The 14,421-nt window shown below is 48.4% G+C and overlaps 1 long non-coding RNA gene across 1 annotated transcript in view; it reads left to right on the top strand.

Moving 5' to 3' along the window:
- Positions 1-212: 212 nt before the first annotated feature.
- LOC309369368 overlaps positions 213-14,421 on the top strand; it is a 129,743-nt gene continuing 115,534 nt past the window's right edge. The window contains exon 1 of the long non-coding RNA XR_014168045.1: positions 213-346. This is a non-coding gene — a long non-coding RNA (uncharacterized lncRNA). The remainder of the gene's footprint in view (positions 347-14,421) is intronic.

The following is a 14,421-nucleotide window of genomic DNA, read 5'->3' as shown; positions in this document are numbered from 1 at the left end:
TGGTCGCCTCTCTAAGCAGGTTGAGCAGGAACTCCTCTTTCCACCTGGATAATAACCATCCATCTCTCTCTTTTTATCCTTCCTTCCTTCCTTCCTTCCTTCCTTCCTTCCTTCCTTCCTTCCTTCCTTCCTTCCTTCCTTCCTTCCTTCCTTCTCTCCAGCTTGGTGATCGTCTACCCCTGGACCCGGCGTTTGTTTCCCCTGGACCCTAATTTTGGGAACCTCTCTGGCCCTGCCCTCTCATTAGGAGCCTCTCCAGCCCTCCTTCCACAAGGTCAAGGAGGCTTTTCCCGAGCTGCGTGAACTGCTCTGCGACAAGCTCCACGTGGACCCCCTCAACTTCAGGGTGAGGCTGCCCCCCCACCCCAAGGGGATGCTGTGGAGATATCTATTGATCTTGCCTTATCGATAGAGCCGCGACGTCAGACAGCTTTACGATCCGCATCAATCACCTACAGCGGTCCGGCAGGCTTCCTCTCAAGCTGCGCAATAACTCCTGCTGTCTCTCCTTTCAGTCACGGCTTTTTAGCAGAGTAGAAGCACAGCGTGTAAAGCAGTCTTGCTTCTTGTAAGCACACATAGACAGGTTTGTCTATTTACAGCTCTTTATTCAAACATTACAGCATTAAAGTCCAGGGCTTCTTTCAGCCATGTCCAAAGGCACGTCTTTCTCTCTCAGATACACAGAGAGAAGTGAAAGTACAGGGAAAAACTCCTCCTTCTTAGCTTCTAAAAGCTTCTGTCTCCGCCCAGCTTCTGTAAGCTGACGTTAGCAGGTGACACACACCAGGGGAATTTAACCAGATAAATTCTGAACCATCACACCCCCCCTTGTGTCCCTGCGTGATACCTGTGCAACATCTTCAGTAACACCTTGTGAGATCGATCCCTTCCCCAATGCCTTGTGCCCTCCCTTGGCAAACCTGTTTGGCATTTGTGGAACCACCTCACAGCTCTCAGAATCGCACTGTGCGAAACTTACCCACGCACCTGTGGCCTGATACCTCTCTGGTGGGATACCTTTCGTTGTGCGACTGGACCTCCTAGGCACAAACTCAGGTGTTTCCTCTGACTCACTTTGATCAGCAGGTGTATCCTCTGCATCATGGGATTCACTCTCTGACTTAAAGCGTCTTCGAATCCTCTCCATTACACTCACAGGAGAACTAGGCGCACTCTTGGGCAGTCTCTTAACAGCTTGTGGAGATGCCCTATCCTGCTCCTGACCCTGGTCAGTGACCTGGTCGTCATCAACAGCCTCAGCCTCTTCTTCCGCCTCATCAGAACTGTCTTCTGGGTCAGAGAGACAATCTGAGAGAACATCACGCCTGACAGGAGTCTTTGACTTTACATCCTCCTCTAAGAACTCAGCGTGTTTACTGATCAGCACCTTACTCTGATCACCTGATGGGTAAGCAAAACGCCATGCACGGGCATCTGGCTCATACCCACAGAAGATCATTTTCTGGACTTTGGCTCCATCTGGCCCTTGCAAAGCCTTAGGCAAAGCGACAAGCGCAGGAGTCCCAAAAGTCCGCAGAAAGTGAACCTGGGGTTTGCGGCCATTTAACAAAGAGAACGGTGTGTCACCTACCAGTGAGTTGTAGACACGATTCCAGGTGAATGACACAGCCCTAGTAGCCTCCAGCCAAAACTCAGGAGGCAACCTGGCTTCTTTCAGCATCACCTGTGCAGCCTTAACCAGAGCCTCACTCCTCAGCTCTGCCACCCCCCTTGCTGGGGTGAATTAACTGTGTGACGTATCCCTCTCTTCTGCAAGAACTTCTGCAACGCAGAACCAGTGTACTCAGCATTTCTGTCACTGATGATCACTTGAACCCTGGTGGAGAACCTTTGTTCCACCCCCTCAATCCAGCTCTTGATCAGCTGTGCTGCATCCTCCCTGGATTTGAGACCGTGAGCCCAGGAACTCTGCGAGAAATTATCCAAAAAAGTTAGGAGAAACCTGGCCCCCCCTAGACTTGGTTCCTTGACAGGACCGGCCAAATCTATGTGTACCAACTCAAAAGGTTTATTGGTCACACGTTCCACCTTTGGGTAACTGCACCCTCTCACCTTTGCCTGCTTGCAAGTGTCACAATCAATGGCACTTCCACAATTTTGAATCCTACACCCCGTGGCAACCTCGGGCAGAGTCTGCAAGTCCTCTACCGACCCATGAATTGTTCTCTGATGCCATACGCATGCACATGTAACATTATGAGCGGGAATTGTAGCACGTTGGTTGGGAACTGTAGCACGCAACGCTTGTGCTTTCTCAACCTTCCCCTCACCCCCAAGAGACGTTTTAAGAATGAAAAGGTCATTCTGTCCCTTCCGCACTTTGGCCAGTAACCTCCCCTCTCTGGAGATTGTGCAGACATCATTTTCAAAACAAACTTTGACCCCCTTATTCAACAAATAAGGCACAGATAACAAACAGTGATGAATGTCCGGAACAATACAAAAATCCACCGTCTCCTGTAAAATAGAAAGAAAGGCATTAGTACATTTGAGAACTCTAGTTTTCTGTCCATTCGCGAACTTAATAGTTTGTCCCTTCGGAACTGCTGTGCAATTCCACCTCTCGACTGCAGGGATCTCTGGAACCATGTTGCGGTTAGCTGCAGAGTCAATTACAAGGCTGAGCTGGAAATTTTCCACTCGGCCGTCTTCAAACACTGCCATATTCGCAGAAACCTGATAAGACTCTTCTCCCTGCTGTTTACCACGGCCACCTGGCTCAGCTCCACGCCTGCCTGTCTTCCCAGGCCTGTTGCCATGGAAACCTCCCTGATTCCCATGGGAAAAATCTTTGCAAACATCCTGCCTTGGCTCTCTGCTCCGGTGGGGGCAACTGCCACGTAGACGTTGAACTCCAGTGGAAAAACACTGCCCGGGGCTCCTCCCAGCTGGTCTGGCCTTCTTCCTTCTGGAACGGTGCCTTCCACCAGCGTGGCCCCCCCTGAAGCTCCTCTCTGCTTCAGCACAAAGGGAAAGCTCTTTAAACTTGCCTTTGGAACTCTTCGCCCCCCCGATCTGCTCACTAGCGCTCCTAGAGGCCAAGACATCGGGAACAGGGCCTGCCAGTCCAGCTTCTCCAGGACTCAGTCCATCACACAGACATGTAGAAGCATTACAACAGCTCCCCAACACTGTCCCAGCCCCCATTGGGCTTTCTGGGCATCCTTCTGCCCCCCCAGGGCTTCCTCCAGGGCTCTGGCCTTTCGCTGACGCCTCACACAAGCCCTTCAGCAAATTCCAGGCAGCCCACGCTGTCGTTACGCCCTCCAAATGAGGTCTCAGCGATGCATCAACGCATGCTCTGAGCATCTCTAGCTCTTGATGCAGCCTCTGGCTATTTTCAGCCAACACATCCCCACAGCTTGCTTCACCTGCTCCAGCTGCTGGCCGGCCAAGGGGTGGTGATTTTGGCTCCCATTGGCTTGCTTCCCAGAGCCCTTCGACCAAGAACCATCCCCTTATTTGTCTGGACCACGTTGCCCAACTCTTTAGAGTGAGCTTTTCCAGCGGTATATTCTGGCTTTCAGCCATCTTCTCCCGTTCTCCCAAGGTGCCCCAAGCTGTACTTACTCCGTACCAGCTTCCTCCGGCCTTCCTTTCCGTGGAGAAACGATATTTCAGCTGCGTCTCAGCTCCCAGCTTTTAGCTGCTTTTTTGGCTCTTTGTGTATCAGAAGCTCTCACTGTCTCTCGGAAGCAGGCAATTAATCATCTGCTCTCCGGCACCCAGTCAGCTCCCGTTCCGCTCCTCAGCCGCAGACCGCTGACTTCAAAGCATTCCTGAGGCTCACACCGACTGCTTTACGAGCGTTTTCTGACACTCCATAACCTGTGCGGATATCTATCGATCTTGCCTTATCGATAGAGCCGCGACGTCAGACAGCTTTACGATCCGCATCAATCACCTACAGCGGTCCGGCAGGCTTCCTCTCAAGCTGCGCAATAACTCCTGCTGTCTCTCCTTTCAGTCACGGCTTTTTAGCAGAGTAGAAGCACAGCGTGTAAAGCAGTCTTGCTTCTTGTAAGCACACATAGACAGGTTTGTCTATTTACAGCTCTTTATTCAAACATTACAGCATTAAAGTCCAGGGCTTCTTTCAGCCATGTCCAAAGGCACGTCTTTCTCTCTCAGATACACAGAGAGAAGTGAAAGTACAGGGAAAAACTCCTCCTTCTTAGCTTCTAAAAGCTTCTGTCTCCGCCCAGCTTCTGTAAGCTGACGTTAGCAGGTGACACACACCAGGGGAATTTAACCAGATAAATTCTGAACCATCACAGATGCCTGGTGGGGGGGGGGGACTGGGGGGTGCTGTGTGTGTGTCACTCTGGGTGGCTTATAGGACATAAAACATGGTAAGACATTAGACATTTCCTGTTACAGGGTTGCATTCAGATTTCAGTTAGTTTTTCATTTCCTTGACATCTGGTGGGAGGGCATTCCACAGGGCGGGCGCCACAACCAAGAAGGCCCTCTGCCTGGTTTCCTGTAACCTCACCTCTCACAGTGAGGGAACCACCAAAATGGTCGCCTTCAAAAGTAGCCCCACATAGACTGCATTACAGTAGTCCAAGTGGGAGATAGCCAGAGCATGCACCACTCTGCCGAGACAAGCTGAGGGCGGGTGCGGTCTCATCCTGTGGACCAGATGGAGCTGGTACAAAGCTGCCCTGGACACAGAATTCACCTGCACTTCCATGGACAGCTGTGAGTCCAAAATGACTCCCAGGATGCTCACCTGGTCCTTCAGGGGCACAGTTGCCCCATTTAGGACCAGGGAGTCCCCCACACCTGCCTGCCTCCTGTCCCCCCAAAACAGTAATTCTGTCTTGTCTGGATTCAGCCTCAGTCTGTTGAATCTGCTGTGGGATCTGTTGTGGGGAGAGGGTGTTCCATACATGGGCCCCCTGGCAGAAGGAGTCACCCCCACTTTTCTCTTCCAGCTCCTGTTGAAGTCTTCATCACCCACCCCACACCCCCTTTGGACAGGAATTCACCCCTGCTTACCACCATGCCTTCCACAAGCTGGTCAGGGTGGTGGCTCATGCGCTGGCCTGCCGGTCCCACTGAGACACCCCCCAGGGAGAAGCGGCCGCCTTCTTCTGCTCTCGCCACTCACCAGGTTTGGTGGGGGCCACCCCTTCCAGCCCCCATGTGACGCTTGACCCTCTAATAAATCCTCCCTCTGCAACCTGACCTGGCTTCCTATGTCTTCTTCTCTGGGACAGAGGGAGGGGACAGGCCTGGGGGTGGGGGGTTAGTTGGGGGGCGTGGAAAGGGGGGATATTCTCTGTTACTCAAGAGGAGTCATTAAGCACCAGAGGGGGTTTTTAGGGCGCTATGGCATTTTGCCCGCTCCAAGCTGCAGTGCTTTTCAGAGCCAGAGACCCCTGCTGTGTCCCCAAATCTTTTATCCCCAAAATTCCTGGCAAGGTCCCCTCCCCCGATGCTCCCAGCCCCCCCGTCTCATTGGTTGTCTTCCCTCCCATTTCTTGCTTTTTGCTCCTGTTCTGTTGCCCTCTCTGTTCTTTCTACTCTGGAGAAATTGGGGGTGAGAGACTCAGAGGGGGATGCGGACCCTTCCCCTGCTCTGGATTCCATCCCCCAGAATAAGGGGTGGGGGATGGCCACCCAGGGAGACTCCCAAGGGCCACTCTCCCCCCGCAATGCCCCTCCCTGCCTCTTTCCAGATGGGTGTCGGGGACGGAGAGAGGGGGGAATTCATTTCGTTTTATCCATTTATTTGTTCATTAAATCTGGGGGTTCACAGGATGGAATGACAATATAAAAACACAAAACACATAATCAAATAAAAACAAATACAACCCAATAAACACCCCCGCCTACATATTTCACACCCATAAAAACATCAATAGAATTTACCACCTTCATTGGAACATCAAACAAAGCGATCCAAAATAAAACGCCAGAGAGGCAGCGAACCCGGCAAGTCGCCCTTTGGGGGTCCCAGGCGGAGGTCTATAGGGGCTATGGGGCAGGTCTCCCCTAATCTTCCGAGGGTATCGAAAGGGCACGACCCGCGCTCGCCCGGTAATTTTTTTTTTTGAGGGGGGGCGGGTTGTGAGCCGGGATGGAAATCCCTGTCTCCCAGACGAAGAAGAGGCGAGGTTCTCCCCCCGTCCCAGGCTTGGAAGCAGCCGCTCCCCCTGTGGCTTTTGTCCTTCTGACTGCCAGCCAGGTGTCCTCGGGCGCAGAGCAAGCGTCTTCCTTGCACCCTCCGGCCATTCGCTGGCCCAGAAAGCTGCCTGGCTCCTTCAGCAAAGGATTTCAGACTGTCCCCGAACAGCCCTGGCCAACTCCCGTGGGGAGGGCGGGGAACAGCTTTGAATGGGGACACAATTGGCAAGCGAAGAGCCACACGCCCCCTTCCAAGGGATCCTGATTTCTGCTGCAGGAGAAGAGCATCTGTGTGGAAAGAGGCTGATTTCTGCTTTGCTTGAACGGGGAAGGAGGGGAGGGAATGTTTTAAGTTATGGGGCTTTTTCGGAATCTGCTTCATCTCCCTTCCCCTGAAGCACGGAATGCAAAGATTTTGGGAAGAGCGGACTTTAAATTTGCCTCTTTGCGATGGATTAGTTATAGAAGTCAGGACTTTGCCTGAAAGAAGATGGAGAGCAACAACCTTGGGGGACTTTTGAGGGATTTTGACCCCCCCTTGGGACTTCCTTATGAGAAATAAAAGCAGGAAAGAAGAAAAGAGGGGGGACAACTGGATCGACTGTCTGCTAAGCAGGAAGATTTCTGAGTTCAGGGGGGAGGAAGGAGAGGAGAGCAGGATTTTGTGGAGATTACTACATCAGCCCCCCTCCTTGGAGCCTGAAGGTGGAAACAAGAGCAGCGAAAGGGACAGGAGGGACCACATTGTGCAGCATCTTGACGGCTTCTGAGACGCAAAAGAAGAGAAATGGATTGTGCATATTTCTTAATGAGCTGGTTGTATGTAAAACTGAGGATTAAATTTGGTGGAATGTGAAGGGTGGGTGGCGCTGGGAGATTGGCAGTGTTACAGGAGGGGATGTATATTATATATTTATACAAAACACCTCTAGGGGTTTCATGTTCACCCTCTGCAGTCCACGGTAGTGAGGCTGAGTTGCTGGTTATGGGGGCCGGAGGTCGGACAGCCGTGTTCAAGGCCAGGTAAGGGAGGGAGGTGTGGATGTTGTCTGGGAGGAAGCAGGGCCTAAGAAAGCATTGCAAACAGAGTTTCAATCGCTTGTCTCTTGAGGATAATTGAGTCAATTGAGGATAATTAAGGCTACTTTCAGATTATTATTATTATTTTTTGTTGTTGTTTAGTCGTTTAGTCGTGTCCAACTCTTCGTGACCCCATGGACCAAAGCACGCTAGGCACTTCTGTCTTCCACTGCCTCCCGCAGTTTGTTCAGACTCATGATTCTGGCTTCGAAGACACTATCCAACCATCTCGTCCTCTGTCGTCCCCTTCTCCTTGTGCCCTCCATCTTTCCCAACATCAGGGTCTTTTCCAGGGAGTCTTCTCTTCTCATGAGGTGGCCAAAGTATTGGAGCCTCAGCTTCACGATCTGTCCTTCCAGTGAGCACTCAGGGCTGATTTCCTTCAGAATGGATCAGTTTGTTCTTCTTGCAGTCCATCATACCTCCCTTTTTTGTATTCCACTTCAAGTTGTTGGTTCAGCAAATCCTTACCATTAGATTTTTACCTGTTTATAACCCTTTTTTCATATTATCTTAAAACATCATGCCTGACCCTTTTAAGGTGGAATGGAACTATATTCTCACAATTACTCCATACCCTTCAGGCTTTCTCAGATGAAATAGGAATGTCCTAAGGAAAAGCAGGACATTATTTGGTCAAATCAGAAACAAGGAAGCTTCTTTAAATCCAGGAGGAGGAGCTTTGGCCCAGGGTATAAAAGCCTCCAGCCCTGGAAGAAGCTCCAGCTCAGCCCAGAAGGTTTTCTCCAGCAGCCGAGAGAAACTCCCAGCCCACAGCCAGCCATCATGGTGCACTGGACCGCAAAGGAGAAGCAGCTCATCAACACTGCCTGCAGAAAAGTCAACATGGCCGCCATTGGTGGGGATATCCTTGTCCGGTAAGGCCAGGCGCTGGTTGCCTCTCTAGGCAGGTTGGGCAGGAGCTCCTCTTTCCACCTGGATAATAACCATCCATGCCTCTCCCTTTCTCCTTCCTTCCTTCCTTCCAGCATGTGGATCATCTTCCCCTTCACAATAAATAGACCTTGACAAGGTCAAGGAGATCTTTTCCGAGTTGAGTGAACTGCTCCACGTGGACCCCGTCAGCGTCAGGGTAAGGCTGCTCCCCTGGCCCAAGGGGCTGCTGGGGGGGGGTGCCATGTGTGTGTGTCACTCTGGGTGGCTTACAGGACATAAAACATAAAAAAAATTCCTGATACAGGGTTGCATTCAGATTTCAGTTAGTTGTTTATTTCCTTGACCCCTCATGGGAGGGCATTCCACAGGGCAGGGGCCACTACCAAGAAGGCCCTCTGCCTGGTTCCCTGTAACCTCACCTCTCACAGTGAGGGAACCACCAGAAGGCCTTGGGAGCTGGACCTCAGAGTCTGGGCTAAATGATGGGGGTGGAGATGCTCCTTCAGGTATACTGGACCGAGGCCGTTTAGGGCTTGAAAGGTCAGTAGCAACACTTTGAATTGTGGAGCTGATACACAGCTGCCCTGGACACAGAATTGACCTACACTTCCATGGACAGCTGTGAGTCCAAAATGACTCCCAGGCTGCGCACCTGGTCCTTCAGGGGTACAGTTACCCCGTTCAGGACTAGGGTGTCCGTTCAGGACTCGGGGGGGACAGCCTATATCCCCCCCCCAAACAGTACTTCTTTCTTGTCAGAATTCAGCCTCAATCTGTTGAATGCGTTGTGGGATCTGTTGTGGGGAGAGAAGAAGAGAAGAAGAAGAGTTTGGATTTGATATCCCGCCTTTCACTCCCTTTAAGGAGTCTCAAAGCAGCTAACATTGTCCTTTCCCTTCCTCCCTCACAACAAACACTCTGTGAGGTGAGTGGGGCTGAGAGACTTCAGAGAAGTGTGACTGGCCCAAGGTCACCCAGCAGCTGCAGGTGGAGGAGCGGAGACGCGAACCCGGTTCCCCAGATTACGAGACTACTGCTCTTAACCATTACACCACACTGGCTGTGTGGGTGACCCACACATGAAAGGAGTTTACCACCTTCATTGAAACATCAAACAAACAGGTCCAAAGTAAAACGCCAGGGGGGCAAGTTGCCTTTGCGGGTCCCAGGGGAGATCAATGGGGGAAAAGGGCAGGTCTCCCCTAATCTTCCGAGGGTATCAAAAGGGCATGAAAGGGCATGATCTGCGGCCGTCCGTTAATTTATTTTTTTGGGGGGGTTGTGAGCCGGGATGGAAATCCCTTTCTCCCAGACGAAGCAGATGCGAAGTTCTCCCCCAGTCCCAGGCTTGGAAGCAGCCCCTCCCCCTGTGGCTTTTGTCCTTCTGACTGCCAGCCAGGTGTCCTCGGGTGCAGAGCACACGCCTTCCTGGCTCCTTCAGCAAAGGATTTCAACCCTCGCTGGGTCCAGGAATGAGAAGGGACTCGCTCCAGCATCATACAGGCTAAGCCACCCACCCCAAACTCAAAACAACATTTCAGAATAAGATATTACATTCACAGCAGCAGAAGACGACCTTTTCATGGCCCTTGGGCACAGTGGCTACCAGGCTCCTTTAAGCCAGCCCATGGCACACTGTCAAATGCCATATGGGGGGAAAGCGGGACCCCATCTTCTGGGGCCGCACTCCTGCGTGAATCACCTGACGCACACAAGGTCCCTGGCCCCACAATGTGCTTTTTTGAGGGGAGATCGCATTCTGACATTGCCTGAGAGCAGGGGGCCCCAAATGACTGCCATGCTCACGCAGGGAAATATGAGATGTCCCGTTAGTTCTGGTACAGTTGAGGGGATATGCTCTGAGCCACTGAGTGCCTGTGACTGGGGGAGGGGAGAGCAAAGCATGGGAGGGGGAGGGGGGCTGGGGGGCTTCCGTTGGACATCTGGTTGGCCAGTGGGAGGAACGGGAGCCCAGCTCTCCTCATTTGTTTATTTCCTTCATTCATGTGTATTTATAAAAACATTTCATATTAATTTATAAAAACATTTCATATTTATTTATAAAAACATTTCATATTAATTTATAAAAACATTTCATATTTATTTATAAAAACATTTCATATTTATTTATAAAAACATTTCATATTTATTTATAAAAATATTGGTACACCACTGTGTCATACAAAAGTATATCCAAGAGATTTACATCAGTAAAGACATAATACCTGTTTAACCTTTGTAAAAGTGAACAACAGACATCGATTAACCATTTGCAAAACGATGCGTTCTTAATTGCCTGCACAGTCCAGGAGGAATAGAAATGTTTACGGCAGGCAACTAAAGCTTTGCATGGAAGGCGCCCCCTGAATCTCCAGTGGCAGAGAATTCCACTGGCCTGAGGACACAAAGGGTTCAGTTTCTCTGTTGTCAAACGAGTCTCGCCAACAACCAGTGATGCTCCTGCAGACTGAGTTATGGTCCTTTAATTCCAATGCTCGCTTCGCGAAGGTATATTTTTGCTGTGTCAGAATCGCTGCTGCTTGGGTGATCTGCAGCAGAGTCATTTTCACCTCTTCCTGAGCAACAGGTCGGCCTCTTGCAGCTGAGTTATCAGGGGGGGCCAGGCCTGACTCAGCAGGAGGCTGGGCAGATCTGCAAAGTCATCCCTGCATATGGAGCTCATGCAGGAAGCCAGGGGGGGGGAGAACCCATGGGTGGTGAAGAGAAGGGGCTGCAGGATCAGGACCCCTGTTACGGCAAAAATCTGGGTGCGAGGCTGCTCTGCCACCCAGCTCATCGGACTAAGTCCGTGGGTCCCTGCGGAGGAAAATGAGCTCAGCCGGAGACAGGAGCAAACTGCAGAAGATCCAAGTTTATTGCGCAACAGGTTCAAGGCGAGATTGAACAGTGAGAAAGGGGTGACATGAGTTTTTGAAACTCCCTCCATGTCCCAGAATACAGTGCAAAACACGTCATGAATACATTAAAGAGAGGTTTGGTTACACAGATTACATCATGAATATATTAAAGGGAGGTTGGGTTACACAGATTAACATATGGAGGAGGGAGGGGGAATATGCAGAGCTACACCGGATTAACATAAGGAGGGGGGGGGGAATATGCAGAGCTGGAGATATGCACAGATAAACTCTTCCTGGGGATGAGAAAACAATAGTCCCAAATATGCATAGTCTGCCACCTGACATTGTCTGGAGGAAAGGCTGATCAGAGCAATTTGAAAGGATTAGGGTCTTGACACCTTGCTTGAGGGATTATGCTGGACAGGGGAAATGTGATGGAGTCCTAGGGTAATTGAGCAAACTGGCAGGCTGATTTTCTATGAATTTTATAGATTTTAGTCCCTTTTGACATTGACAATTGGAAATAAATTGATATATTGTAGCGAAGAAGAAGGTGAAGAAGACATGCCCCCCCCTTCCGTAACAGTCCCCCATTCGGAGATAGATTTGCATTAAAGTTCTGTAAGAACTTGCAAATCTTTTCTCCGCACCCTAAATCTCGGTGAAGGTAGGGGTGCCGTGTGAGTGGGAATAGGCCCTAATGGAAAAGGAGGTTGGTTGAGCAGGGCAACAAAGGAGGGAGCAACACGGACCAATACAATGTATGTTTATGTTATATAGATATGCACTAAATAATAACTTTGTATCTATCGTACTAGATGTGTGGGTTTGTGCAAACCTGAAGGGGACTTGCAAATCATGCCTCTTAAGGCCATTTGCAAGTATAGTAGTGCAGATAGCTGGATATAGGATATCGCATAAAGGAACACCTGTTGTATTTTGTTCAGCAGTGGTCTATGCTTTACATTTAGCAGGAAGGTCCACTATTGACTGGGGAAAAAATGCAGTTTGCTTTGCCCCCCGCCATTTTTGTGTTCTCAGGTGTCAAGGTAGCTTTTCTGTGGTCTCACAGTAGTGGCAATCCCTGGTGAATCCACTTAGGGCTTTCATATTAACCATGTTGCCTGGCACTCACCACAGCTGCCACAGGTTTGGACACGTCCTGAGGGAAATGTCCTTGCCTTGGCTTCCTATGGGGTTTTATTATTGCTCTTGCAGTCATGGGAAGTTGCTCACTTGCACTTTAAGGACCAAAAGCTAATTGCAGCCTGGATACACTTGCCCAATTCAAACTGAGTCCAATTTGAATTTATCTTTCCCCATGGTTCTCAACTCTTCAAACCAATCTGTTAAAAGAAAACCATTCTTAAAAGGGCACTTGTCGAAATAAGTCAATTTAACTGTATAAGGGATCATTCCTGCTAAATCAAGGCATATACACCTTCCTGAAGCTTCTCCTTGGTAAAGCGAGTTTTAACACATTTTAAAATGGGTAGGGAAGGTTGGCAGTGTGCCAGGTGGGACAGCGAAATGTGGTTATCTAAACATTGAACTACACAATAGCCTGATCCATTAGAAAGCATAAAATGTATGAAAATCCTCCACTGGGGTATAAGGAATAAGGCAGTATACATTAAACATAAGACAATTACACACACACACACACACACACACACACACACACACACAAATTCCTCCCTTTGTGGAAATAACACTGTCAAACACATTTCAACATTCCTACATAATAACACATAATACACAACAAACTAATTAAATATCAGTTGAATATAAAAGTCAAAAAAATGTCCTTGCAATTCAACTCCTCCCCTCTTTGTCAGCCCCACTTCCCCTTTGAAAGAAATTTGTTGTTGCAGGTAATAAGTCTCGTGGTAGCGAAGCTTTTCATTGGATCTGTAGTAACACACTTGTAGAAGTGATATCCTGTAAGGACAGGGTGGACTTAAAAGACACAGTTAAAATAATAATAAAACACACACACAAACACACACACACAATGACCTATGAGGAACCAAAATGAATAAATGCTAAGACACAGAATTTTAAGAGATCTGAAGTAACAATGAAAATAAAAGAGTGTTTCTTGATGTGACAACATCGGCTAGAGTGTTAATAGCAAAATACTGGAAAATGACTTAATGGCAATGTAACTTTGTGCAAGTACCTTGAACTAGCCAAAATGACAGAATTAATAAGAAATGCTCAGGCAAAAGGTAAACAAATACCATTCCACAAACAATGTTTGGTTATGCTTCAATTAATTTCATAGACATAATGGAAAAACGGATTAAATAAATGGAAACAGATTATTTATAACTTTAAAGTGTCAAAGACACAAAGGGATGGAAGTCACTAATACAGCAGGGATTTCACAGAACAGAAAGAAAGTTGTTGTGGGAGGAAAAAGGGACAAACACTTTGTTATCGGGGTTCACATATCCTGTTAAAGGGAAAATTATTTCATGTGAGAAGCCTGTCAGGAAATGCTGTTCCTAAAATGCACACAAACAAAGTCTGTGACTTAAATCCCATTGAGGGGTGGAATGCTTTGATATTTACCTGTGAAAAGAATTTGGCATGTTAAGATTTCAAACTTGAGACACATTAAGGGTGATTTCTCTCAATGGCTCCAAGTTTTACATAAACCTCCTCTTCCCCCCCTACAGTTCCCCCTCCTTCCTCTCTCTCTCTCTCTCCTTTTCTTATTTTTTTTTTAGCTGATCTAGTCTCTGTGCATGTGTGGAGTTCATGTCTTAGCAAATCTTTTATACTATTGAAATGTTGCATCTTTTGGCAAAATTAGAATTTGAATAAGGGAAGGGTAAGGAGTAGATTTTAAAAGAGGGTTAGATTTAAAACAAAAAGGGAAACTCAGCAATTGAAGTATTCACCAACAAAAGCTAGCAATTTCAGCCCAAGCAAAGCGACTGCTTCCTTTATGTACAGGAAAGGGCTAATATCCATCTGGCCATTCGCGGAACAATGCCACGCCCTTATATATGGGAAAAAATGGCCAGAGAGTCAGAATTCATAAGATTTTTTAACATTCTCAGTCATTTCAGCCTTACCATTTGCAGACAAAATTTTCCTGCCCTTTATTTACAGGATGGTTAAGGCTACTCAATTATATGTCAAGGCCCATTCTACTTGATTATATGAATTTGTATGTGCTTAAACTTTGTGTAGACTTTTAAGTCTGATTTTTTGTAACTAATAGACAAAATGATAAGCACTGTAATCACTCAAATGCCTGATATCACCAGTTCTGCTTCAAAACATCACGGATTTTACCTCTCACCTTTTTTAAAAAAACAAACCAAAAAACAACAACAAAGAGTAAAGTTGGGCTGAATTTCAACTGATCACATGCTTGCAGGCACATGGCCCTCCACACAGCCACAAATTG

Source organism: Podarcis melisellensis, assembly GCF_964234715.1.
Source record: "Podarcis melisellensis genome assembly, chromosome: 4".
NCBI classification, from domain to species: Eukaryota; Metazoa; Chordata; class Lepidosauria; order Squamata; family Lacertidae; genus Podarcis; species Podarcis melisellensis.
Note: the sequence above shows the minus strand (reverse complement) of the source record. Positions and strands in the feature narration are given on the sequence as shown.